Raw genomic sequence first — 25,798 nt, forward strand, 5'->3', positions numbered from 1 at the left:
TAGATAATAGGAATCCAATCTCCCTCTGCCCACTCAGTTTCCCCTCCTCCCTCCCTCCGTCTCTTCCCTCTCCCTCCCTTTCACAATATGGTGAATATTTCTGATACCACAGCCACTGCTCACAACGGTGAGCAAGACCGACGTAGCCTGTCCTCATGGAACTTCCATTCTAGAGGGGAAGACAGACACTAAGCTTGTCATTGATTACAAGCTGTGATAAGTATGTGGCATAAAAATGCATGCATTTTTGCTCATCTTATGGAGAAGACTGAGACCCAGAGTAGGAAGGGTTGGGGGGTGGGGGCAGCCTGTTATCATTAGGGAATATGTAATTTCAGCCTCAGATTCTTCCGGTACCTTCTATGTGGATCCACCTTCATGGACCCTAGAACAACCCCAGCCTTCTGCCAGGCAGCCGGGCAGAAGTTGGGCCCTGTTCCCTGCATGGATGCCCATCAGGGACCCACACAGAAACTGCCTGACCTGCCACGATGGTGGACCTGGTGACATCTGCCCCTGTTTTTCACGACCCCTGCCCACAGAAGAAGATAGAACAGGTCAATGTGGGCCTTCACTAAGGGGAGCTCACTGTTGGTGTGTGGGGGGGGGTGCTCCTGCGATCCCCCTGGAATCCTAGTCTGGCTCAGCTGGGGAGGGGTTCAGAGATTCCTAAGGTTCCTGGCAGAGGAAAAGGGAGGCCTTCCTGGAGGAGGTGAGGTTTGAGATGCGCTGAAGGAAAGACCAGTTGGTGTGGGCCAGGGGAGAAGAGAGGAGAGGAGGCTGTTACAGAAAGAGGGAGCAGCTTTTATAAGGGCGCGGCATCAGGGGGGCTACAGTGTGATCAGGAAACGGCAGGCTGGAGCATGGTGAGCTGGGAAGGCGGGGCACTGGGGAGGGATGCTGGAGAGGCAAGCGGGCACACGGCCTCTGCCCACAAAGGTATATGCCTGTGATGACATGCACTCCCAGGGTTATTATGTTCAGTTACACACAACTTCACATGTACATGGTCACAGACACGGAGATGCTTGTAAAGCATCTTATCAGCTTATGCGTGTGCACAGAAACACACACACAAACTCTTTGCAAAATGAGTTGGCCCCTGAACTGTCTGTTTAGGGTCTTTCTACTCTCATTTCCCTAGAGCACTCCACCTTGAGTTCCTCGGCAGGCAGCATGCTCTCTCCAACCCTCACCCTCTGCCAAACCCTGATCTAGGCGTCCCCCATCCCTCCTCCCTCTGGCACACAGGGACAGTAAGATAGGACCACCCCCGGGCTCGCAGCCAAGGAAGGATTTGGACTCAGGCCATGCTGGCTGTGCTGTGCTCTCCCATCCTTTCCTCCCCACCCCCAACAGAGCTTCACTTAATTCCAGGGCAGAGCTTTGATCAAATGTGAAGCAGAGAATTAGAGAGCCAGAGCCAGAGAGAGAGAAAAATACAAAGTGAACAAGCGTGCGCTTTTTGCCACAGCCCAGCAGTTAAATGGCAGTCAACTCATGACATTCCTACAACTTACTCAACTCATCTCTCATTAGCCAACTTGGCTGCCAGGTGCAGGTGGAAGAGGAAGAACCGGGGGCCCAACTTCTCCCCAGAGCCTCCCCAGCTGTCACCTGCAAGGCCAGAGAGCCTTCGAGCCAGCTCCGCCTGGCTCCTGGGGTTGGCAGTGCCCAGGATTCTTGCTTTGGGTAGAGACTGCCCAAAGCTGCTGGAGAAGATGAGAGGGGAGCCACGAAGGGGGAGGAAGCCCTTACACCACAGATTTGTATGATCTTCAGAGGCCATCCAGGAAATCCATGAGTGTTACAGGTGGGAACGAGACCAGAGCAGTGGGTGATTTGCTTGACTTCACAGAGGGAACTCATTTCAGAGCTGGGATCAAAACCCAGGTTCTCCTTCCTGCTCCCTTAACATGGGAATCCTTGCTTTAATTTCCCACCTCACCTCCCAAATCTGATTCTCAGTTTCTTCCTGTCTCACTCTTGCTATAAAACAATCTATGGCTACCCACTGCCTATAGGATTAATTCCCAATTCTTCAGATTTGCATTTATTGCTTGATACGTACATTTTCCCCCCTTGGCCACTCTCCCCCAAACAGACTGCACATTTTTCTGCCTTGGTGCCTTTTGCCTGTGGTTGTCTCTGCTTGGAATACCTGTTCCTCCTTCCTCACTTCCTTATGGAGCCTTTTCTGCAAAGCCTTATTCATCACTCCAGAGGGAATTAATCACTGTCTGCCTTGTAGCTGGAATTCACCCACTCTCTTAGCTTCTCCTTATAAAATCCTTAAGGACGAAGATTATGTCTTATTCATCTTTCAGTCTCCCACAGCATTGAACACAGTCCCATACATACCTTAAGTGTTTAATAAATGTTTACTGAATGAACGAACAAATGAACGAACAAATGAATGAAGGGCAGAAAAGGCAATAGTTTGGACACCAGTGTCCTGCAGTGTCTCCCTATCCATTACCTTTTTGAATCTCACTATAAGCCTGAGCAGTATGTAAATATTATCTGCATTTAGTGATGAGGAAGCTGAGGCTCAGAGAGGCAAAGCAACTTGCTCAAAGTCACACAGCTTGAAAGTGAGACAGCTGGGATTTGATTCTGTCTGCCCGTAAAGCCTGTGTTCGTTTCACCTGCTCAGAGCACGTAGGATTAAAAATGCCCTCTCAAGATGATATCCCCAGGACTCCTTAAGTCCACCTTGGAATCCAACAGCAGGGGACACTCAAAGAGAGTCTGGGCCCACCGCAGTGTTTTCCTCACTTGGAGATTCCGCCCCCCACCCCATCCTCAGATTAAGTGAAAGCATCTTTGTTTCCACCTCCCCGTCTGTCTCTCAGAATCTCACGGACAGGTACCACGGGCTGTCTATAGGTGGTTCAGAGTCTAATTCCTGGAGCCAAACTGCCTGGGTTCAAATCCCAGCTCTGCTGTCTACTATCTCTGTGACCTTGGGCAACTTAACGTCTCCTGTCCGGTTCCTCAGCTCTAAAATGAGGATAGTGATAGTACCTACCTGGCAGTGTTGCAAAGTACCTGGGAGCAGTAACTGGCGAGTACTCTGTGCGTGTTTTGTATCATTATTATCAGTATCATGTTCCTCCCTGGGAGGCAAACCCCAAAGGGTTTGCCTTCTCCTTTCTCCTTCTGTGAAGAGTGGTCTCTGGTTTTTTCTGTGTGTCCTTGATGGGCCCCCTAAACTTCCTAGGGGTCCTATGTAAGATAAGCAAGCAAAACTGGGCAGGGAGAACAGCTCCAAGGAAAGCCAAATCAAAGTGACTTTTGTGGTGACAAATGCTTAATAACTTTACAAATCCAGTTGAATTACTATGAATAAAAAAACCCTCTTTTTTTTTGTACGAATACCGCTCCCGTCTCCCAGAGAGCACACAGGTACAGCCCTGAAATCCACCCAAAAGAATCATTACTGAGAAAACAAGCTAAAAATAACACCAAAAGAAGCAGTGCCAGCACAGAAACAGTTCCTTGGAGATGGGGGCGTCCAAGGAAACTCTTCCGTTGCTTCTGGGGTAATAGATTCTAATTTTAAATCTGGAGTTGCTTTGGGTGGTGGGTCCTGGCCCCCGACCCCGCAGTCTAAGCCTCTAGGTCATATTCAGTAAACTTCCTGGGCATCCGGCCTTGCGCCATCTGCTGGTGCCCAAGGAGGGCTGCGGTAGGTTGGGGCCTCCATCCTGGTCCCACCGCTGGCTCGGTTACTACCTTGTGGGACATGTGCTCCTTTCCCCTCTCGAGGGCCAGGCTTCCTGAGCTCGCTGGGCTGCTTCTCTGCCCAGTCCTGTGAGTTAGCCTGCCCTGGAGGCCACTGCCCTCTGCTGTGGGTCCCCGTGTGCCAGACACTCTGCTAGGTGCTTTACATACACAGCCTCCCCACCTTCTCCTCAAGGCAGGTCCTGTTTTCCAGGTAAAGAAAGGAGGCTCAGAGAGGCTGAGTCACTGGTTCAAAGACACACAGGGAGGAAAGCATAGAGTTAGAATTTGAACTCAGGTCAAGTCTGCCTGATGCCAAAGATCCTTTGGGCAGCCCTGAATTGAGGGGCTCTCCATCCCCAGGGCCCACAAGGTGGAGGTCCCGGGGGGATGTTCATGTGACAGAAACTGCATTTACCCTTTAGAATGAGTTTCCCAAGGCAGGTGCTGTGTCTGCCCTTTAAGTCTGGGAGCGGGGGTCGGGGGGCGGAGGGCAGGTCCCCTGGGCAGGGACTGTATCTCTCAGACTGGGCTTTCCACGAGGCAGGGGTATGTCCCACCACCCCCATCAGAAAGGAGGTTCCCAAGGGCAGGCCTCCCTGCTTAGTCTGGGACTTGCCCCAACAAGACTGTCATCAGTCCGGGAGAGGCCCTGGGGCAGGACCCCTCTTTCCCCTCTCGAATTGGGGACTGCTTTATAGAAGGGCTGAAGCTTCCCCATGAGGCAAGAGCACCCCACCCAGGGACCCCACCCTCCTCAAATTAAGTCCCATCAGACTCTGTCCTTGGTCTCCCATCCCCCCACTTGCCACTTCCCTGAGATTCCAGAGTTCCCGGCTGGCCGGCTGGCTGGTGACAGCCCAACAAATGGGAAGGGCAGAGGCATAAACATGGGGCTCCCCTTGGCAGGGGCCAAGCTGTTTTTCTCCTCCTGGGGAGATGAATGCTTGTCCCTGGGAAGGTTGACAGCTTTTCTTCCTGAAAGGGCTGCGGTTCCTCTTGATTGAAATGTGTCCCTGTCGTGATGAGGCTGTCTCCAGCGGGTGGGGCACTTCTGGTCCCCCCCGCCTGGCCTGTAGGCTCCGTCCATCTAGGGAAGATAGATGACGTTATTCCAAGCCGAGATGATGCAACCAGGGTCAGAGTGAAGTGTTAAATTGGAACGTCAGGGGCCGTGGCCTGGCTCTGCTGGGATGATTGATTTCCTGTTGGTGGTGCTTGTCAAAGAAGCAGCCACGGCGGGGAAGGAGGTGCGGGGGAGTCTGCCAGTGACCCTGGGAAGCCAGGGTGGTGGGAGACTGCCAGCCCCTGTCTATATCTTCAGGGAGGACACCCAGTGGGCTTCTGCCTACTGCAAAGGGGAAACTGAGGCACAGGGAGAGAGGGTGACAATGGTGGAAGGCATTATGGGGATGAAGATGCCAGAGCTTCAAACCTCAGCCTTCATTTCTGGCTGACAGCTCTGTTTCCGTCCTGCTCTCCATCCTTTCTGGTCCCTGCACTGTGCTGAGAGGAGGGCCGTGGGAGAGGGCATGGTTGTCCCAGGACACAGATAGGACACAGTCCATCCTACAGCCTCCCATCACCCCACTGGCTCCAGCCTGCTGAGGACTGGCAGGGTGGCAACTGAGTTTAGAAGCCATTGACCCTCACCTGTGCTGGGCAGGAAACTCATCTCATCGCTTCCAGAGATTGAGGTCACTTCCTTGTGGGGAAACTGAGGCAGGGAGCTGGGTTTGGTGCCAAATCATGAACATCCCTTTCTACCCCACATGGTCCTGTCCCAAGGGTTGAGGGAGAGCTGGGGGTGGGCAGCAGGCTGGGCCCTGTCCATCTGACCTGCCGTCTTAGAAAGCTGACTGCAGGCCGGTGGGGAATGGAAGGAGGCCAAGGCAAGAGAAATGGGAGGTGTTCCCGGGTATAAAGAGCTACGGTGAGTGTGCTCCCTCTCCTTGCCTGGGCGTTGGAGTGAGTCGAGGGAAAGAGCAGTCTGGGGAGGTGGCTGGGGAAGGGAAGCCAACGCTGCAGAGAGAGAGGTGACACACAGGTTTGGGCTAGAGTGGCAACAGCAGGGGAGGGACTGGAGGAGATGGGAAGGCTGGAGCCTGGATCTACAGTTTGGGGTGACTTAAAGGAGAAGGTGGGATTGGAGGGGGTTGCTCTCTCCAAAGAATACCTGCTGTTTTTCATCTCAGCCTCAGAAGGTTGAATCCAAGACATTACGTTTGGTTGCTGTCAACATGATCACCAGAGTCACTCATCACCACCGTCGCCATTGTCACCATCATTACCACCATCACCACTTTCATGACCGCTATCATCACCACTCTCACCATCACCATTATCAACACCATCACTACGGTCACCGTCATCACAATATAATCAGCACCATCACCATCACCACTCTCACCAGCATTACTGTCAGCACCATCATCGCCACTGTCACCATCCACATCAAGGGCCATCAGTATCATCAGTCATCAGTCCTTGTCCTGCCCTCCATTCCTGCCTGATGCTTTACAGTTTATTTCAAAGCACTTCCATATCCTTCCTCTAATGAAAAACTAATCAGAGGCTGGTGAAGCAGACAGGGTTGCTCTGATTATCTCCATTTCACAGCAGAGGAAACTGAGGCTCAGTGATGGTAAGTGACAGCATGCTCATGGACAGGCTATTCCTAGAACTGGGTTCTGTCCACTGGCCCCAGGGTCTCCCTGACCCCGCCTTGCTGCTGTAGAATCATCGTGGTCCTCTCTCTCCTGTGCTTCCTCTTGCTGCTTGCCATCCACATGAACTGGGGAGGAAGACTCTAGCTTTGTTACAACAAGAGAGGCTTTGGCCCTAATAGTACAAGCCCAGGTGTCTGCCCAGGGGCACCTCCCTTCCCCTTGTCGGGCTCCAGTTTCCTCATTTCCATAAGTACATTTTGGGCCTGATGAAATCTATGGGCTCTTTCTACCCTGCTAGTCTGCGATGGTGCTGCAGAAAAAAGTCATCGAGACAGAGGAAGACATAGAAAAAGACAGTGAAATGGAGACATAGACACATATAGACCAAGACAGAGACCCAGAGAGACCAAGGAAGACCTGGCTGAAAGACTCATTAAGATCCAGGGATATACAGAAATAGAGACAGAGACAGAAAGCAGGAAAGCAACCAAGAACATGTCAGAGATGTAAGAAGCCAAAGCTCAGGAGGAAAAGCAGGATGGAACGGCTACTTCTCTGCCTGGTGGTCTCTCCGCCTGCCCCTGCCCTGTTTCAGAGTGAGAACTGCCTAAAGAAGGGACAGCCAGTGCCACCTCGAGGTGCTTCTGAAAGGCTGTGGCTGTGAGGGCAGCTCCTGGGTGTTTCTGTGTCTGTGTGCACGTCCCTGCGTGTGGAGTTTCGGGTCGTGGAATTCTTCTGTTTGGATACCAGGAAGGATGCCGGAACTCCCACCATGGCTTTGTACCTCTTTATAGCCCGGCCCTTGCGGCAGCAAGGATGCTGATTTGGCTGCCACTGCCCTTGTCACATTAAGTCCGGAAAAATGGGATGCAGCGGAAGTGGGGTGGCAGGTTCAGGCTGCGTTCATAAGGGAGCTGGGGTGGGACATGTAGGGGCTCCCCATGCCCTCTCAGAGGGTTGGGGATGGCTTCTTCCTTCCTGTAAGGCTCCTATGTCAGTTCTCGGCCACAGAGGTTCTGCTACCCTAGACTGGAGCCTGGGCTCAAGCTCAGCTTGTGTACACGCTGCTGAGGGTCCCCCAGCCTCTACTCAGCCAAGTACTCACTGGGGCCATGACTCACATCTTCCCATCATCTGTTTCATTCACAAATCCAGCATTGTCACTTCCCTCTTCGGAATCTCTCTACGGCTTCCCATGGCCCGCAGAGTCCGAGTGCTTGGACTTGCTGCAGCAGTAGACTTGGAGGTGTCTGGGCTGCTCATTCCTGCCTCCACCCACATCAGTCTCGTCTCTGCAAAACCCCACTGAAGGAGCAGCCACAGGACCCCCTAGGTTTCAGCTGGCTGTACTTGGGGTGGACCTAACTCAAGGGCAGGCCACCCAAGGCTGCAGGGGACTGGAGAGCGTGAAAGGGGCCAGAAATATGAGGCAGAAGCAGAGCGTGAAGGGGTCACGGCAAGCACAGGCTAGGAGGAAGCAGCAGTGCAGGTGGGAGGCTTGGGTGGCCCCGGGCTCTGCTAGGGGATCCCCAGAGAGCTCCAGCTCCCAGGCGAGACCACCTGTCTCACGTGTTTCCTACTAACAACGCCCCCGTTGGTGGAGGGAGGGACCCAGCAAGGCAACACGTGAGTGACCCTGCTTGTCTGCACCCCCGTTTCCCCCACTCACTCCTTGCCTCCAGTTTTGCACCTAATGCTTTAGCCACAGACGACTGTGTTCTTTGAATGCATCATGCTGTTTAACACTGCGCTATCCCCTTTGCCTGGAACACCCCCTCCCAGATATTCCCAGGACACTTATCCCTCAGCCTGTCTCTGCTAGGAAGTTTTACTGGCCATCCCCTGCCTTGCCCGCAAAGTCGGTCACGCCTTTGCCGGCCCAGCGTGCCCCTACAATTGCCCTGTGGTGCTTGGTCCCCGTCTGTCTTCCCCTTTAGACTGAGAACTTGCCAGGGGCGGAGACCATGTCTTTCATCTCAGCATCCCCGGCTCCTGGCACGGGGCCTGGCATGCAGGCAGCATTAGAGCCATGTTGACCGAATGAATAGCTTCAAAAGTTCCTGCATGGACAGCGGGAATGTGGGAGGAAGACCAGGTTGGGGTAGGCTGGGGACAGACAGTGAGTGAGGTTGGCAGGTTTCACTGGGGCTGTCTGGGGACTCAGACATTGGGGTGCCCAGGACAAAAAGGGCGTATGCGCCTGGAGCTCGGGAGAAAGCACAGAGAGAGAAGATAAGGAAGCTAAGCAGGGATGGGCTTGCAGAGGACAGACTCCCCCCTTCTCTGGCTACCTGAGCTGGGGGTTTCCCAGCTTCTGTGGAGGTCCTTCTGTGGAGGTCAAAATGCTCAAGATCGGGTATCTGTGCTGCTTGGAACGTCTTTCTCCCTCTCCAGTCCCCAGGTTTCAGTGATGACTGTTTTCCTCATTAATGAGCAAGCAGACCAGTCACTGAGGTTTCCTTTGGATCACCCTCTGCCAGGTAGCCAGCATCGCCCTTTCTCCTTGCATGGGGTCTGGTACCACCGGCGGGGAATGGGTCAGCCTCACTACAAAGCATGATGGGGCTGTGGAAACAGCAGGGGGAATACGTGGGCGGGGGGGATGGTGCAAAGCCAGGCTCAGAGGCTGGAGCCAGGGTGGAGGATGGGTCTTTGCAGAACATTAGTCCTTGGGAGAATCAGCCACCGTTTGTCGAGTGCCCTCTATGTTCCAGGCAGGGTGGCAGGCACAATATAGGTGCTATCTTCATGCCATTCTTTCTGGCAGGGAGTTTACCCTGCTTTTCAGATGAGGAAACTGATACAGAGCATCACTGATATAACAGTCCTGCAGTCACACAGAGCCAGCATTCAAATCCAGGCCTCTGGGACTCCATAGCCCATGTCCTTCTGGAAAGTCACTGGGAGGGAATGAGTCACAGGACTGGGCCTGCTTACCGCAGAGGCTGGATCTCCCCCAGGAGCAGTGGGTGCAGGGCGCAGCCCACCCTGTCGTTGTCACAGCTGCTGCCTCCTTTCTCCTGTCATCACCATCAGAACTGCTATCCAGTTATTTCCAGCGTCCCCATCTACATGGTAGGATTGCACTGCCTGGTCCCCTTGCATGGGGCTCTGTGTTTGTTCTGACTCCTGACTTGTGAGCAGAATTGACACCTGTCACTTCCAGGCCAAGCACTTAATTGCCAGAGGGAGACCTAGAGCTCTCTTTTCCTTCAAGTAGAGTGACCGGCAACAGGAGAGATGGTAGCTGCTCTATCAGTCTTGTCCAGTGATGACCAAGAGCAGAGCCCCCTGCTGACTGGTGATGGATATTAATGTGAGCAAGAAATAATGTGGTTTCAACCAGTGAGGTTTGAAGGCTATTTGTTACTACGGTGTAACGTGACCCATCCTGCCTGAGACATACCTTTTCCTGGTTGCTGTAAAAAGGCATGTAGGCCAGTTTGCTTCCAAGGCACCTGTTGGTCCTGGGATGTCGCTCCCTAAGCACTTCTTAGAAAGACCTCAGGATATGTGGACATTCCCACCAAAGTTAAATTGAGAGTCTGAATCTGAGAGCCAAGATTTCTGGGAGCTTCCTAGCTCCCTGACGCTGCCATCAATGTCTATAGATGGTTCTATAGTTTGCAAAGACTATTCATGCTCACGAATGTGATCAATCTCTCCGAGGGAGATACAGCATTCCCATTTCACAGATGGCAAACTGGGTGCCAGAGAGGTTAAGGAACTTGGCCAGGCCATGAGTTATTGGAGTCCCAGACCAGGGAGTGGAATCTAGGCCCTTGGCTCCAGTCCCCTTGGGTTTCCCACACCTTGGACCAAGGGTAAGGCCGAGATTCTTAGGAAAGAATGCAAACCGTAGAAGAGGTCTTGACAGTCGGTAAGAAAGGCCCCTGCAGATGGAGAGAGTAGGAGTCACAGAGAGAAACCGCAGTACCTCTCAAAGGGGCTGCAGTTCATGTGGAGGGTGGCTGGGAAGTAAGTGGGCAAGATGGCAGGGCAGGGCTTACTTAACTCTGCAACGACCTCCTGCTTTACCCTTACTGTGCAACTTGGGGCAAGTTACTCAACAATTTTGTGCCTCAGTTTCTGCAACTGCAAAGTGGAGATAATAACAGGGCCTCTCTCCTATGCTTGTTGTGAGCACTGACTGGGATAATATAGGTTGAAAGTACTTAGAACAGTGCCTGGCTCTCATAAGTGCAAAATAAGTATCTGCTGTTACGTCGCCATCATCACCGTCATCCCCACCGCCATATTTGTCATCAGTCTTATGACTTTGGACAAGTCATTTCCACTCTCTGGGCCTCATCTTCCTTATGAAATAGGCACAGTAGTTATATATGTGAACTCTGTGATAATTATAGATGGAGTTTGCTGAGTGTTCGCCATGTGTTTCGTACCATTCTAAGTTCATGAATTCATTGAATTATTACATGCCCCTCTCCAAGAGCAGCTCATAAATGGCAGAAGTGCGATTCTAACCCACGCCGTCTGATTCCAGAGTAAGTCTTTTAACCACTACCTTATAAACATTATTCTTACCGTATAAAGCCTCCCAGAGGGTGGTGAGTTGCCTGGGTAAGACAGCATGTGATTTTGCAGGACGTATCTAGGGCCTTTGATAAATAAACTGCGTTTGTGAAGATGTCAAAAGTATGTGAGTCCGTAAGTGTTCAGTGCCTGTGTGTGTGCGCCTGTACTTGTGTGTGTAAGTGACATGCTCTTTAAAGTCTGCTTTGGTCCCTGGGAGGGCTCATGTATACGTTTTGTGTGTGTGGCTGGTCCACCTGTGATATTGTTTCATCTATGATGACTGGTCTCTGTGTGTTTAAGTCGTAGGTACATTTGTGGGTGTGAAGCCTCGTGAACTGAGTGTGTGCATGTGTTATTGTGTGAGTTGTATGGGCCACTGTGGATGCATTTGTAATGATATGTGAGCTGTGTGGTCTGGTTGTGTATGTGATACTGTGTGGCTGGTGTATGTGTGCGTGTGTGTAATCGTGTACCCGTGCACAGGGTGCTGGTGAGTGCAGGCGTGTGTGCCAGTGGGCTGAGTGCCCTGTGTGTGTCTCTGAGAGCCAGAAGGCCGGTGCAGCGTGGGCTGGGGGAGCTGTGTGTCTGAGGGTTTAAACAGGCTTCCTGGCTGGCCTAGATCCAGCTCTCCCCTCCCAGCCTCTACAAGCACAGCCTAGCAGACAGGCTGAGTTTTTATACTCATGAAAACAGCCCTCTAAATATTTACCTGCCAGCCTGGTGGAATGGCCTGCTTCCCTTCCCTGCCTTCCATCCACAAGCGGAGTCCCGAGTGTGAGCTCAGCTCCCCTGACACTCAGCCCCTCCCTGGGGCTGAGCCCTACAAGTGGCCCCTGCTGCCTCCCACAAGGCAAGGAGGAGGGAATAGAAAGGCTGAAAGCAGCCCAGTTCTGACTCTGGGTTGACTCTAACCCATCGGCACATCCCTCGTATCTGCCTTCACATCCACTCAAATGAACAGACGTGCTCTTTTACACACGCACGGCTGTTCACCGTTCTGCTCACCTCACTCATGCTCAGGAGCCCTGAACTCACAGCCTCACCCCTTTATACTCACTCTGGTACATCCAGCCCTCCACCCTCACTATGATTTTATCCTCACTCTTTCCCTCAACCCAGCCCATTCCCATCAATTCAGGCTCCTCCTCTCCTTCCCTCACCAGTTCCAGAAGCTTCTTCCCATCCTGCCCAGCCTCCTCCCACCCCACTCACCCCAACCCAGGACGCCTGCCTCAGGGCCTGGAAGTCCTTGTGTGGCCAATGAAAAACTCTGCCCATGGTCCTGAACCGTCACCCCACGAAGGTAATCCCCCCTTCAATATTGGGTCATAGGTGGGAACTCTTATCCAAAAATTTTCAGAAATTCTGAACTGGGTGAAAAGAGTCAATAGTAGGAGAAATAAGATTGCATATACATTCATGCGTGCGCACAGACAATCTCAGAGATAAAAGAGAGACAAAATAGAGACAGAGAGAGACAGAAAAGGACATTAAGAGACAGAGAAGACACACACACACAGAGAGAGAGAGAGAGAGAGAGAGAGAGAGAGAGAGAGAGAGAGAGATAGGAGAAGCCACTGGAAAGTCAGAAATGCTGAGAGATTTCCAGAGAGGAAAAAGAAATGGCTTCTGTTTTGACATCACTTTCAAATAATCTTACTTACTAAGAAGGCATATTATTTTCCTCTGGGAAGCTGGGGAGTACATGCTCCCTGATTCTATCTGCTGAAACAACAACTAATTAAGGGCAGCCCTCAGATGTTGCAACTCCCTGCCGGGGCTGATTCATTTAAAAGGAGAGGCTGGTGGAATCTTGTGCCCAGATTTAAGATCTGTGATGGGACCCCAGAGCCCTCCCTAATCCAGGACTGGTGTCCTGGCAGGTCACTGTCTTCCTGTGCTGTCCAGATCTGCTAATACCCCACCTGCCCTGCTGAAGACGGTTTTTAAGGTCAGACATCATCTGGAGGAAACAGCTGGAAACAGGCAGACCCTCTGCCGGCTGTCTGACCATGTTTGACAACAAGGTGTGTCACTTGGCTCACGTTCCTCTCACCTTCCAACAGTGCTGGCTTCTCCCACACTTGCAGGTGGCTTCCAGGGTCACTTTCCTCCTTCCTCGATTATCAGGCACCTTTCTTGTTCTGGTCACTCTGCTAGGTGCAGGGATCACACTCAAGCCTCACAATCACCTTGGGAGGTGGTGGTTATTCCCATTTTACACAAGAGGCAGCAGAGGCACAGAGAAGTTAAGTAACTTGCCCAAGGTCCTGCAGCTCATAAATGGCTCAGCTAGGAGTCAGGCCTCCTCTTTGAATCACATCTCCTTGAAGCCTGGGTGTGTAACATCTTTCCCTGGCAGCTTCCCGAGGGTGGCATTGGTGGTTGTGAGACAGCACGAGTTTCAAAGTTTACAGTCCTGGAGGTGGCCCTCAGGGTTCCCACATGTTCTTCTGGCGGGATCCAGCTGGGGCCTCCTCAGCCTGGCTGCCCCTTCTTGGGCCCTGGGAAAGGGTCCCCAGGGGTACTCAAGTCAGGAGAGGGGGATGGCAACAGCAGCCCAGTCTGGGCAGGCCGAGTGGGTTCAGCCAGCCTCGAAATGCCATGGCCTCTGGCTGCAGGCGTGGGTGCCCCTGTCCACAGCAGCAGAGCCAGCTTGGCAGGGCGGGAACCTGGCTAATGACCATGTTTATAGCTCAAAGCATTATTAGCTTTTAGGAGCTCTCAGCCCTCACTTGTTGTCAACAGCTGAGCTTATTGATTGAGTGACTTGATGTTTTTGCTTATTAAGTGCCTGGAGTGTAGGCAGATTTGGGCCAGCCTTGGCTGGGGGGAGGAATATGTGAGTGGAGGGGAGGCTGTTTGCCTGTACACACACTCCAGCCCTGCTCATTTGTGCAGACACGTGTTGGGGTGATGGGCGCATGTGTGTGTGCCTGCAGGCGTGTGTTTCTGAGTTTGGTTTTAGGAGAGGGAACCTTGGTTTCTGCACCTAGCAATCACAGCGCTGCCTTGGGGGTACTGGGATTTGGATTTGGGAGGCCTGACTTTGAATCCTGGCCTTATCTTTCCAATAGCTCTAAGCTTGGGCTTCCTTATCTGGAAAATGGGGATTAAAATAATACCAGCTCTGCCTACCTTTGAGACGGAGAGTTGATGAGATACAGCAGTTTGTAAACTGTAAAGTGCTGCACACATGCCTGAGCGTATAACTATTATAACTCTTGGGAGCTGAGCTGTGATGCCATAATCAGGTTTATGTGTGGGAGACAGGTTGGTGGAGTGGAAAATGAACAAGAAGGGGAACCCTAGCGGACTGCTGGGAACCCCAGTTCTGAGGAAGCTGGACCAGCCTTTGCAGCTGATATTTTAGGAGACCACAGCAATTGGGCACCAGAAGACCTGGGTTCCAGGTCCGGCCCTGGCATCAAGGTGCTGTGCAGCCTCAGGAAAGTTGCTTTCCTTCTCTGGGCTTTTACCTTCGTCAAAAGAGAGGCTTTAAGCTCAGTCGTCTCTAAGGCAAGGCCCCTTTCAGCTCTGCCTTTTTTTTTTTGCGGTACGCAGGCCTCTCACTGCTGTGGCCTCTCCCGCTGCGGAGCACAGGCTCCGGACGCGCAGGCTCAGCAGCCATGGCTCACGGGCCCAGCCGCTCCACGGCATGTGGGATCTTCCCGGACCGGGGCACGAACCCGTGTCCCCTGCATCGGCAGGCGGACTCTCAACCACTGCGCCACCAGAGAAGCCCACAGCTCTGCCTTTTTATACACGTAGGAATAGTGTGGACACTGGTGGGATTCACAACTCTCTGTGTTCAACATGTCCTGTGTAAATTTCACTGTGCATGTCCATAGGGTTCAAATTTTGCCCCTGAGCTAGTGTGTGTTGTCAAGTTAACAGCCCCCTGCCCCTCCCCCCCGCCCCTCCCCCCCCAGTTTCTGGACACATAGGTGCCACAGCCCATTTGCTTCTTGTTAAGGCAGAGGAGCTAGGAAACCAGCTGCCTTGCTGGACTCCAGCAGCTAATGGGGAAAGCCCATTTTAACAGCTGATAAAAAGATGGATCCATTAAAAGAACAAATTAACTGAAAATCCAAAGATTACTTTTGTTCTGCTGGTGAAGGGCTGTGGAATTCCAGCTCCATTTGTTAAATGAGCACTCCAGCTCCTGGTTTCCCCAGGCGTGGCTGCTGTCAGGACAAGCCAGCCTGGCTGTCCTTAACCCCCTCACCCCCGTTCTCCTCCTAGGAAAGTACTTCCTGTCCCCGTTCAAAGCACCATGCGCAGCTATCTCGATGAATGCCTCCCTCATCCTCTGTGCCTGGCTGGAGGAAGCCCAGAGCCCCTCCCTCCGTGCTCTGAGCACCCCAGGGCTTGGCTGAACGGAGGTGGAGGCCCAGGCTGGCCTTCCCTGACACATATTTCAGCTCTGCCTAGTTTTCCTTTTTCATTCTGGTCTCTGTTAGCACCTTTTTGTGGATCACTTGGTTGTCCATCCGTTCATTCACACAATTTACCAACGTGTTTTGAAGACCTACTGTGTGCCAGATGGCATGCTGGGCCCAGTCTCTGCCCTAGAAGAAGGGGAAGCAGAGGTGAACCTGCCATGCTCTGCAGAGGGCCCTACAGAGTAGGAGGGAAGCAGAGGAGGGAGTGATTGATAGGTCCTGCTCTGGGAGGCCACAGAAGAAGTGGCATCTGAGCAGCATCTTGAAGCATCAGGTAGTGAAGGCCTCTATGCCAGGGTACAAGAATGAGCATGACATGTGTAGACCTTATTTAGAAGTAGGACCTGGCTGAGGGCCTTGCACACAATAGATGCTCAGTTAATGTTTATGGGAAAATGAAGTGCTTATTAAGTGTCCATTATGGACCAGGCATTTTGCAGGTGCTGAAATGGTAGTCTCAGTTACCTCATCTGTGAAATGGGAATAATAATGTTACCTCGCAAGGAGAGAAGATAACAGATGTGCTTTTGCACGTGCTGTTTCTCTGGTCTGGACTGTCCTTTCTATTGTACAATCTCATTACAGAAAACGCTCACTCATCCCTTAAAGCTCTGCTAAATGTGCTGTGCCTGGGGAAGTTTCCACCTTGGGGAGGCGAGTCCCTGCCTCTCTGAGTTCTTGTGCATTTCCTCAACTGGAAGATGCCATTGACTGTGAGATGCACCATCGATTTCATAATAGCTTTGGGGGGAAAAGAAACCCTGATGTAAGTGTACATACTATCTACATTTCAGAATTGTGCAGATGTTTTCGAGAAATGCCTTTTAGAAACAGGGACATGCAGTAGCTGCTTCTCTCATGGCCTGAGGGCCACAAGGATTGACTTCATTCATTTACTCAATCAATCCATCAATCAACCAATATTTATGGAGATCCGTTCTAGGCACTGAGATGAAGCAGTGAATAAAACCAAGTCTCTAACCTCATGTGGCTTATATTCCATTGGGAGAAACAAATAGTAAATAAATAACCAAATAAAAATCTAATCTAAATCATTTAAGAGGAAGGTCACAGTAAGAGCTTTGAAGAAATGTGAAGCAGGATGAAGGATGGAGAGGGATCAGGGGTGGCTCTTTTAGCTAGGGTGATCAGGGAAGCCCTCTCTGAGGAGGGGGCATTTGTGTAGACTTGAATGGAGGGAGGGAGTGAACTGTGTGGGTATTTGGGGAGGAGCATTGGGGGCAGAGGGTACAGTGAGTGCTACGGTCTTGTGGTGGGACCATTCTTGGCATGTTTGAAGAAAGATGGGGGTTACATGTGGCTGGAGTGACATGAGGGAGAGGCAGTGCTGGCACCTGAGGTCAGTGTGGTGACCACGCCCTGAGACAAGGGAAGGTTTGGGCTTTTTATCCTAAGCGTGATGGGAAATGCGATATGTTTGCAGATGGGACTGCTGTGCACCTCAGGGCAATGAGATTGTCAGCTCTCTGAGGGCAGAGAGAACCAGCATACAATAAAGGACTGCTGAATGAATACTGGAGGGCCTGCAAGCAGTCCCCTCCCTGGGCTGATGGGTCTGGGTGGGATCTCAGTGTCCTGGAGGGAGTGTGGGTGAGGCCAGAGGCAGCAGGAAGGACCCACCTGCTGAAATGCTCCAGGCTGCAGCGTGCAGAGCCAGTGCAGGGTGGGGGGGGGCAATTCCACTGGCGACCCCTGTCCCAGTCACTTCTGCCCCCCCCATGGTGTATAGAGGCACAGCTGGTACAGGCCAGGTACAGGCCAAGTATCTGTTAAAAAAGTAATAATGGAAGCATAAAGCTGTTATTGATTTGCGATGCTTTCCAGCTCAAAAGGCCTCTCATGTGTGTCTTCTTATTCAACCCATACCTCCAACCCAGCTGGTTCTCTTTTTACAGCTGAGGAAACTGAGGCACAGAGCGGGCTGGGAAGTTGCATGCAACTGGAACAATCACTGTAAACCATCTCTGCCTGGAGTCAGGACGCCTGGACTCTGTTCCCAGCTCAGCCACCAACTTGCTGGGTGACCTTGGGCAAGTCAACAGGCCTCAGTTTCCAAGACTGTCAAATGAAGAGGTTGACTGAGACGTTTCTTGAAGGCTTACTCCAGCTTCGATGCTGTAGGAGTCAAAACTTTGCCTTCCAGAGGGGACACTGGGCAAGTCACAGCAGCAGGCCGGACTAAAGGCAGATGTCTGGAAGAACATCTCCTGTAGAAATTGCAGGCTCTGCAGCAAGTAGCCCCTAAGGTTCTGGATTTTGTCTCTGCTTCAGTCACATCTTCCCCAGGGTGGTGGCCTTGTGTTGTGGGCTCACTCGGTCTGGCTGACTCAGACGTGTTCCGCCCATCTTCCCTGTAGAGTTTGCAGGCACTGGGACAAGTGGCTATTTTCTCTCCAAGAGATGTTTGCAGCAGACCCAGTACCTCTGCCAGGCGTGTCGCTGCTCCCGTCCTCAGCAGCGGTGCTGTCTGCTCAACCACCCACGATACCTGGGGGTCCCCCCTCTTCCCTCACACGTTTAGTTGGCCCACCATCCTTGACCCTTCCCCGTGGATGAGTCCCGGTCCCTCCGTCTCCCTGCGGTTGCCTGGTCCAGGCCATCACTTTCTCTCGCCAGGATCACTGCGGCGGCCTCCTAACCACTCTGCCTGGCCCCAGGCTCCCTCACCTCACATTGTGGCCAGGGTGAGCTTTCCAAACTGCAGTTCCGGTCATGTCCTTGCTGAGCTTAAAACCCTTCAGTAACTTCCCTTTGCCCTCAGGATAAAGTCCAAACTCTTTAGCATGCTCACATAGGCCTCACAATCTGGGCCCTGCCAACGTCTGCCCTCATCCCTCCCTCCCTCCCTCCCTTCCTCCCTCCCTCCCCCCCCCCCCCCTCCCCCTTCCCTCCCCTCCCCCACCCCCTCCCTTCCTTCCTCCCTCCCTCCCTCCTTATCTTCCAGCTCTAATTCTGTTCTCCAGTTTCACGGAACTTTCCTCAGTTCTCTAAACTTGCCACATCCTCTCTTGCTTCCCTGCCTTTGCACATGCTGTTTCTTTTGTCTGGAACACTATTCTCAGGTCAGTGTCACCTCCCAACCCTGCCCTCTCTCCCCTAAGCTTAACACTTAATTACTCTCAGGACTTGGCTTCAAGAAACCTCCTCCTGGAAGCCCTTGTGAATCCCGCCCTCCATCCCTTTGGGTGTGCTCTCTCTCAGCGTGCATCAAACAGACCAGAATCATCCATCAGTTTCCTGTCCCCTTGGCAGGGAGCCCCTAGACAGCAGAGATCTCGCTCATCTGCATCCCCAGGTGCTGTAGGTACGGTAGATATTTGAAGGGGGAAAAAAACCCGAGGCAGTTAATAAATGGAAGGGGAAGCATTCAGTCGCATTCATCCGTCCATTTGTTTATTCTGCAAATATTTGCTGACTGGGGAAGCAGAACTGAGTATGACAAGCAAGGTCCTGCCATATGGAGCCGATGTACCTCCAGGCAGGGGGATGAATATTGTCTCTTTTACAGCTCTGAGGTTTGGGAACTTAGATATTTTCTCTGTCTGGACCATTGAAGAAATCCTTTCGGGTTAAGAAAGCAACACACGCCCTAGGGTTGAGGTTGATGCTGGGGCCAGACCTGGACCTGCCCATTTCCCTGCAGTCGCCCTTCTGTCCCTCCGGAGGGCATCCTAGCCCTGAAGGGAGATTGCTCCCCTTCTCCTGGCCGCACCCTTCCTCTCCCACCCCCTCTTCTCCCTCAGCTGTTCCGTTTCCCACCAGGAAGCTTAACTTAGGCCTCCCGGTGGGGCTTTTAATTTGGATTTATTGCCGGCCATGACTGTATGTTAAACAAGCTCCAGGCGATTATTAAAAACGTGATTATCACGGTTTATTGTATCGCTAGGTCTGCAGTGGGTGTTCTGGTGCTGAGAGCCAGCCAAGCCTCTCAGATACAGAGGAGTGAAGACCCCCAGAGAGGGTCCGCTCTGATTTCTGGCCTTGTCACACCTCTTAGGGGAGGAGGTGGCAGTGGGGGTGGAGGGATACTTCTGAAGGAGGACAGAAACCCTGGGGAGGGACGGTGATGTGGCAGAAAGAGCACTAACCTAGGACCTGGGAAACCTCGTGCCAGTTTGACCCATGGCTTCTTTGGGCTTCAGTGTCTTCTTGTGAATACTTGAGAATTGAACCAGATGACCCAATGATCTGAGAGCTGAAATCCGTTGGGGTTGGAGGAACTTCACTTTGTTCTGCAGAAAGACCCAAGTCAGGCCGCTGACAAGGCACACATAATTCAGAATATTCCATCATGGGCATTGGCTGAAGATCCGCCCAACCTAGTTATCCTGACCTGGGGAATATTCTCCTGCGTCAGGCAGGCTGCCTGCTTGCTGCAAGGTCACCTCTAATTTGGGAGAGACATAGCCACACAAAGGCATCAGCGAGGTGAGGCCAGTGGAGAAGGGGGAGGCTCCAGGCCTGGGAGCCAGGGCCCTGGTCTCTAGTCACAGCTCTGCCATTGACTGGCCAATGGCCTTGGGCAAGTCATTTGTTCACTCAGGGCCTCAGTTTCCTTGTCTGTAAAATGAAGGGGTAGATTGTTCAATGATTTGCAAGCTTTAAAACATTAATGGTGCACTTTTTTTTTTTTCCAAAAGAGCATCTCCTGTAGAAACTAAAGATTGAAGGCAGATGAGGGAGGGAGCTTGGAAGCCAGGAGCAGAGAGCCTAACCTATGGCCTCTCCCTTGCCCCGGCACCTGCCCCGTCTGGGATATTATGCCAGCAGTTCTCAAATGCCTTCCTTGACAGTCAGCTGGGATGCTACCCACTTGGCTTCCCATGGAGAGTGGGGTCCCACCATTGCCCCATGGATCCTCACCGCCTCCTGTAAAACTGGAGGGCAGACAGGGGTACTCCCACTCTGGGGAAGGTGCAGCCCACACTGCTGAAGGGAGGGTGCCCAGAGCCGGGGTCAAGCATCCTTGGGTGCCCAGGGTGCCTCCTTTGTCTCAGCCCCACTCCACTGAGCGAGCGAGCCAGGGCCGGCGGAGCCTCCAGTGCAGCTCTGGAGGCCCACATTCCTGCCCAGCCTGCCGGCCCCCTGGCCTCCTCTCTAATTTCACCTCCACTTGGCTCCTTAGGCAAATGCTTGGGCCAATCCCAAGCCTGATGAATCTTTGATGAATTCTGAGTAAAGGCATTTTTAAAAATTCAGAAAGGTAGGGAGGTGTTGGGATGCAGGAAGGTGAGATGATTCTGCTCCCCTCCCATCCTTCTCCGCTTGTCGGTCGGCTAACGAAGCCTGAGCCCTGGAGTGTGGGGCTAGGGACACAGCAGGACACAGCCGAGCCACCCAGACCAAGAGAACCTGCAAAACAAGGCCAGAACCCTGGAGAAGGCTTCTGTTAGCCTTTCTAATTGAAGCGGAGGTAAATCCTAGAACCGAAGGATATTAGAGATGGAAAAAGCTTAGAAATAACCGTCTAAGTCAACATGCCTGCACGGAATGGAGGTAGGAAATGGAGTCTCAGAGGAGAGATACATGCTCAAGTCAGGCCCAAAGTGGTCAAGGCAGGCCTGGAACTCAGACCCCTGTCTCCTGTACAGTGCTAAGCCCACAGGTTACCTCTGGACCCAAGTACCTGAGACAGGCTTCCTGACCCCCATTCAGAGCTTTGCATTTCAGTCCTTCCACGGAGCCATCTTCAGGATGTGCAGGATCCAGGGGACAGCTTGGTCATTCATCAGTGAGAACTGGAAGGGCAGAGACTCAGGGAAGAGGGAACAGACTAGGACAGCTCTACCCCTGCTGCTGATAACCGGTCAACCCCTACTCTTTTTCCCCCAATCCTCAAGGCTTAGAGGAACTGGGTCTCTTTCCCCCGCTCTGTTTCTCCCCGAACCCTTCAGGTTGCCTTTCTGTGGCTTAATTTCCTCTTTGCATCTCCCCCCAGTGGCTCAGTAGCCCAGCCTTGCCTAGATGAATCCATGTCCAGACTGGTTCAGAGTCTTCCCAGCTGGCAGCTGGATAGAGAGGAGCTGACATGGAGTCACTGTCCTGGTTCCAATTCTGGCCCTACCACTCCCTAGCTGTGTGACTGTAGACAAGTTACCGAACCTCTCTGAGCGCTTTTTCCTGAGGATTAAATGAGACAAAATGGCTGAAAGCCTAGCATGGTGGAGGCACACGGTGGGTTCCATACAGATTGATGGTATTTCTTTCACCTTCTAAAATCTGATCTCCAAGTTCTAAGAAAGCCAGGGCATTTCCCACGTCTTTCTTCACCATCCTTTTTGGATGCCCACCGTGTTTGATATCCTTAGAAATCCCCCTAACCTGAAGGCAGAGAGGGCTGCCACACTGCATAGCTTTGGGGGCGCCATTTGTATTATTGAACATGCAAATGGCAACCCCTGGAGGTGAGCGCAATCTCTGTGGTTCTGTGTAGTGTTGCCCTTGGCAGGGAGGCAGGCATGGAAAATCCTGCATCCTTGAGTTCTCAGATGGAGAACTCTACTGAGTTTGTTTTGCTTCTGCTGAAGTTCCATTCCCTTCTCTTGGCAGCGATACCTGTTATGTTGTCTGGCTCGCTGTGTATTTTGAACTTTACTCCCAGAACTGAGATTTCAACTTGATTCCCGTAATTTAGACTTCAGCTTTCGGAACAACTTCTCCCTTCACCGATGTGTCCTGCTTTGATTTCCAAGCACGTAAGGGTCTAGAGACACACGTTTTGGGTCTATTTCAATTGCGCAGTCATAGGACTTGTAAATATAAAGGACGCCCGTAAACTGAGAGATGCTGCGTATTGGCCTCAGAAACAATACATTTTATATCAGAACCTGAAGAGTAAGCCCTAAATCAAGCACCTGGGTTTGCACCCTCCAGGTCCTCAAATCCAAAGTGAGATTCTGCATGTGCTTCAAGGGGTATCTGGGGGAATCACAGAGTACGGAACACAGAGACCAGTTTTTTTTGTTTGTTTTTTTTTTGTGTGGTAGGCAGGCCTCTCACTGTTGTGCCCTCTCCCGTTGCAGAGCACAGGCTCCGGACGCGCAGGCTCAGCGGCCATGGCTCACGGGCCCAGCCGCTCCGCGGCATGTGGGATCTTCCCAGACCGGGGCACGAACCCGCGTCCCCTGCATCGGCAGGCGGACTCTCAACGACTGCGCCACCAGGGAAGCCCCAGAGCCCAGTTTTATACTCATATTTATATTTGGAACCCTACCACTTCCACCCTAGCTGTGTGACCTTGGACATGTTACACAACCTCTCAGGGTCTCAACTTCCTTTTCAGCAAAATGAGGCTAATAATACCCAGCCAGCTCACAGGGCTGACAGTGACTTGATGTTTATGGAATGACAGCCGCTGTCAATACCCTGAGACGTTAATTCTTGTCCTGGTCTCCCTCCCTGCCCATATCACAGAAGAGAAAGTAGAAGCTCGGAGAGGTCAAGTTGTATTTGCCAAAGATCACTGAGACAGCTGGGATTCACACCCACACTTCCCCGACTCTGAAGTTCAGAATTCATCTCCTAGCCCAGCTTTGTTGTAAGCATGTTTTTTTGTGTGTGTGCTAAAATATACATAACATAAAATTTACCACTTTATTTTAAATGTACAGTTCAGTGGCGTCAAGTACACTCACATTGTTGTGCAACCATCACCACCATCTATCTCCACAACTTTTCCATCCTCCCAAACCGAAACTCCATACCTATTAAACAATAACTCTGTACTCCCATCTCCCTCCGGCCCCCGGCAACCACTATTCTATTTTCTGTCTCTGAATTTGACTACTCTCGGAATCTTGAGTAAATGGAAACATACAGTATTTATCCTTTTGGGACTGGCTTATTTCACTTAGTATAATGTCCTCAAGGTTCATCCATGTTATATCCAATACTAAGGCTGAATTCTATTCCACTATATGTATATACTATGTTTTGTTTGTATAAGGATGCATTTTTAATGCATGTAAGGAACCTGGTACGTGCTAGGTACAAGTCCTGTGATATTGTCATTGTTGGTACTTATTCTACTTGACTGTTATAAACATTTGCTATAAACTTCAATTCTTCAATGACTTACTAATAGTAATGACAGTAAGAAATATCCATCAAATAGAGAAGTCCATTTTTTTACCCCATGTCAGGATTTCCCTGGTCCAGTGAGCTCAAACTCTGGTGTGCCTCAGAGCCACAAGGGCAGCTTGGTAACTATCTCAGTGTCTATATTCTCAATAAGCTCCCCGAGTTCTGATATGCACTAAATCCTGAGCACTATTATCCTGGTCTCTGAATCTTTCACTGGCGGTATATGGAAAGATGCCACAAAACCAAGGTCAGGAGGATGCGAGGGCAGAGGAGCGGAAGCACTGGTGTTTCTGAGCAGCTTCTCTGAGACCACAGGCTCTGGCTTTGTGACTGACCGTGTGCTGACTTTCCTGTGTTGGAGAAGCTTTCCAGTCCTTTCTGGGAAAATGCCTGAAATGACCTATTCGGACCTGCATTTGGAACTCAGGCAGACAACTTGTCCTTCTCACCTCTGCCTTCCTGGTGGGTCAGGATGGAATTTTTGGCTTAAGGCTGGAATAATTAAGAGCTTTGGTGAGCAGGGGCTCTTTGTTTATAAGCTGCTGCTATGGACTGAATGTTTGTGTCCCCCAGACCCCCAGATTCACACATAGAAGCCCTAATCCCCAGTTTGTTGGTATTAGGAGGTGGGGCCTTTGAGAGGTAATCAGGTCATGAGGGTGGAGCCCTTATGATGGAGTTAGTGCCCTTAAAAAAGGGACGGAAGGCAAATGATCTCCTTCTTTCGCTCTCTCTCTCTCTCTCTTTCTCTTTGTTTCTCTTGGCCATGTAAGGATACCATACGAAATTAAGGCAGGAAATCAATCCTGGCTGACACAGGGAATGCATTGGCATCTTTGGTATCCCTTTGGTCAAACTCAGTACAGCCAGGGGACCTAGAGCAGAGCAGAGAGAGAGAGATTTTAAGGGGCAAATGGAAGGCATCTGGTGCACTGGGTTCTGCCTTTCCATCTGCCTGGAATTCCTTCCACTCACTCTTTCTGGGCTGGCACCATCCTACTGATCCTTGAGGACTCAGTCCAAAGTCACCTCCTCTGGGAAGGCTTCCCTGGTCTCTGCAGGCAGAGCTGGGTACTCCTGCCCTAGGAAGCTTACTGTTGTATCATTGTATCAATTGCATGATTGTGATTGAGACCTTTGCTCATTCATCGCATCACCCAGGGTCTTTTTTGCAGCAGGGAGGAGGCTGGAAACTTCAGGTAGATTTATTCGTATTATAAAGATATAGGTAAATAGTACACCACAGCATTTTTATAAAATGATTGCATTTTCAGTCTAGAAATCATGTTCTGATTAAGAATCCTGTCATTTATTGTGAGGCACATCCCAGATTTAGGCTGTAGTTTGTTGAAATGGTCTAGGGATCACCCAGACATTTCAAATGGAATAAGATTTTGAGTGACTAAAATAAGGCAGATGTCACAAAATTCAGAATTCAGCGTAATGCCTTCCATAATTTCCTTCCCACTGTCTTGTTTTCCTTGTAGCCTTAAGGTCAGATGTCCTGGATAATATTCTGGCCATGAGCAGCTATATTCTTATGCAAAAAAATTATTGTGTCACTTTAAAGTTAATAGTTGTGAAAAAGATAAAAGGGGAGCTAAAGTCCACTTGCTTATTCAAAATGATGATTCTCCCAAATCTTGTCACGTTCTGTAAATCTCACTCTAAATTCTATTCTGTGACTTTTTCACTGCCAAGGGACATGACATTGGCAGAAACTAGTAAATGGAGCCAAAAAAGGTCAAAAGATTGATGCCTGTTGATGTAGCTTAAAATGCCCCTAAAGCAGCAGTCTCCAACCTTTTTGGCACCAGGGACCGGTTTGGTGGAAGACAATTTATCTATGGACCAGTGGTGGGGCACGGGGATGGGAATGGTTCAGGTGGTGATGCGAGCAATGGGGAGCGGCAGATGAAGCTTCCCTGGCTCCCTGCTCACCTCCTGCTGTGCGGCCCGGTTCCTAACAGGCAGGTACCAGTCCGTGGCCCAGGGGTTGGGGACCCCTGTCCTAAAGAATGTAAATTGCTGCAGCCACTAAGGAAAACAGTATGGAGGTTCCTCAAAACACTAGAAATAGAGTTGCCATATCATCCAGCAATCCCACTCCTGGGCATATATCCAGACAAAACAATAATTCAAAAAGATACATGCACCCATATGTTCATAGCAGCGCTATTCACAATAGCCAAGACATGTAAGCAACCTAAATGTCCATCGACAGATGAATGGATAAAGAAAATGTGGTAATATATATATATATATATTTATATATATTATATATAATGGAATATTACTCAGCCATAAAAAATAATGAAA

At 51.1% G+C, this 25,798-nt stretch overlaps 1 long non-coding RNA gene across 1 annotated transcript; it reads right to left on the minus strand.

Moving 5' to 3' along the window:
* Window positions 1–1,895: 1,895 nt before the first annotated feature.
* On the minus strand, window positions 1,896–25,458 carry LOC114889061. Its single transcript, XR_003791952.1, has 3 exons — window positions 19,486–25,458; window positions 17,018–17,163; window positions 1,896–4,816 (listed from the first exon to the last, which is right to left on the minus strand). It is a non-coding gene; the product is annotated as an uncharacterized LOC114889061 (long non-coding RNA).
* Between the last annotated feature and the right edge of the window lie 340 nt (window positions 25,459–25,798).

The sequence above is a fragment of the Monodon monoceros genome, unplaced genomic scaffold (genome assembly GCF_005190385.1).
Source record: "Monodon monoceros isolate NGI ecotype Baffin Bay Population unplaced genomic scaffold, NGI_Narwhal_1 Super_Scaffold_9, whole genome shotgun sequence".
Lineage (NCBI taxonomy): Eukaryota > Metazoa > Chordata > Mammalia > Artiodactyla > Monodontidae > Monodon > Monodon monoceros.